This window comes from Helianthus annuus, chromosome 3 (genome assembly GCF_002127325.2).
Source record: "Helianthus annuus cultivar XRQ/B chromosome 3, HanXRQr2.0-SUNRISE, whole genome shotgun sequence".
Classification (NCBI taxonomy): Eukaryota; Viridiplantae; Streptophyta; class Magnoliopsida; order Asterales; family Asteraceae; genus Helianthus; species Helianthus annuus.
Window position 1 is genome coordinate 161,483,622 of NC_035435.2, and position 2,388 is coordinate 161,486,009.

The window sequence follows — 2,388 nt, forward strand, 5'->3', positions numbered from 1 at the left end:
ACTAACCCCTAGGGATTCCAATGCACCATTAGTTACTATTACCATATGCGAAACTCTTGCTAACACTTTATAACTTGTAACATTAATTACTATAAAGCTTTCTTAAAAGTTTTACCTCTATTTGCGTCTCGGAGCGAACACACCCATTCTTGCGAGCTTTCGGTTTGAGTTCGGGCACTACATTGTGTTCGAATCCCTCAAACCTAGGCTCTGATACCAACTTGAAACACCCCTTCTAAATTCATGCTTGAAACGTCACAAAACGACACTTAACCAAATCGCCAAAATAAAAAAAATAAAAATTTGGGCATGACCCGTTCGCAATTTGAACAATCTCCCTGTTTATAATATATCAAAGTACTCAAATAATGACACCTTCAGAAAAACATACGAAAGACCATAACATTTAAACTACCGTTTCAAACATCAAGTCTAAGTTACTTAAGTATTCACAAACATCTAGTTAAGACATAAAACTTCAACACTACTAACTTTAACGAAAGCCTTTAACAATTAAGGTTACTACAAAAGCTTGCGGAAGCGCATCACGGGTGATCAAGGTGTGTTCGTATCCGAGCGACGCAATGACAATCATACGGGTGCTTTACCTACAATCATTCAACAAAATATATTAGTGTAGTACATATAACGTTCTCATCCTACCACAATACATATTCCCGAATTTACAAGATATCTTACCGATCGTTCTTACTACATCCCAATTCATTCTAGTCAAATAAACACAACTATTTCATTCACTTCCAATAACCCGTTTAGTACGGATCAAGGAGAAAACTTCCATTAAATTCCTTCTCGTCCGAACCCGAACCGACCCAATCACTATGGACCGATACGGATTCCTACTTTCACGTTCTCATTTGAAACATTTACCTTAATTGAATATCATTTATCAAGGAAACAATATCAATAATTCACAACTAAACATGTAAGTAACGAACTTACCTCGGTCTTGGGCCTTTGTTTGTGATCCGGTACTAGCTCCTTCTTCTTTCGTTCCTACACATAATCATTCTTATTTAGATCATAGCCCTCACATTCTTAATCATACTTTCAAGTATCAATGCTACTCATATAACAATTGACAATACTTTAATTTCATCATACAAATCCATTCACAATGATTTATTCAGGCTACTTAGATTATCATTGAGGCATTTCATCAAACACCTAACATGCGTATTACTAATCAAGCCTTATGTACATGTAGCTTATGCATAAATTCACTAGAATACATCATCTTTCACATAATCAACCACTCATGTTCAAATATTCATTCTACACAATATAATCTACCAATACTCTATCATTCATACAATTTTATTTGAAGATTTACTCAACTAATCAACAATCTATTCACTATCATGCTAGAACAAGTGGGTTTTTCCCAAAATCTTTAGTAAATCGAATTCATGCACAATATACCTTCTACATGATGATTCTAACTCACATGCAATCTAATTTCATACTAATTCACGAATTGGTATAAACCCTAGTTCATCAACAAACATCAAATTATGAGATTTTTTCTTACCTTATGTTCAAAACACTTGGATTAGAGAGTATTTAGACACTAGCATGCGATTTATGACTCTAATCCTTCACAATCTTGCTGAATTTTGGTGTTGATTGATGTAATTAGGGTTTCCCCTTGTTCCTCCCTCCTGGTCGCGACTCACACCATCCAGAACATACTGGGTTTTAATTTTTTTCTTATCTTACATATTTCTAATGTTACACAATCAACCCTCAAGTTAGGTTTAATGATCTTTATAACCCATTCCATATTTTATAAACTTTCTTTAGATTTTTAATACAATTACCATAACTAATCATATATAATACTTTTAAGTGTTGAGGCATTCTATTTTATAAATTATGGGATGTTACACTTTTACATAAATATGGATGACAAGAGGTCGGGTATTAGTGATCTCAGTCCTATACCCGGTTGTAAAACAATGTCCCATGCCCGGCCTAATACACATCAGGTATCATGTATACTCGCGGCTAATGGGTATATCCGTTTGTTTCTTAAAAATTACCCGTTGATTTTTCCAAATACATTTTTTTTCTTACCATTCTAATTTCTTACAACTTCATATTCTTAATAGCTAAAATAAGTTAAAACATGATTAATTATATGCATATTATTATCACTACAATTTTAGAATATCTAAGTTATACAATTATCATGATGACATAAATTTCAAAAGATAACTTCGTATTCATAAGATACAATTATAAAAGTATAAAAATTACGGATTATCCAGAAATATATCTCAAAAGAAAAGTTTATTCTCTAAGTAACTAAGCTATTAGAATGAAGCATTAGTAAATTCTCTAAGTAACTAAGCTATTAGAATGAAG

At 32.6% G+C, this 2,388-nt stretch overlaps 1 long non-coding RNA gene across 1 annotated transcript; it reads right to left on the minus strand.

Annotated features, from left to right (window-relative positions):
• Positions 1-384: 384 nt before the first annotated feature.
• On the minus strand, positions 385-1,710 carry LOC110928194. The gene is made up of 3 exons (XR_002586199.2): positions 1,553-1,710; positions 964-1,017; positions 385-608 (listed from the first exon to the last, which is right to left on the minus strand). It is a non-coding gene; the product is annotated as an uncharacterized LOC110928194 (long non-coding RNA).
• Between the last annotated feature and the right edge of the window lie 678 nt (positions 1,711-2,388).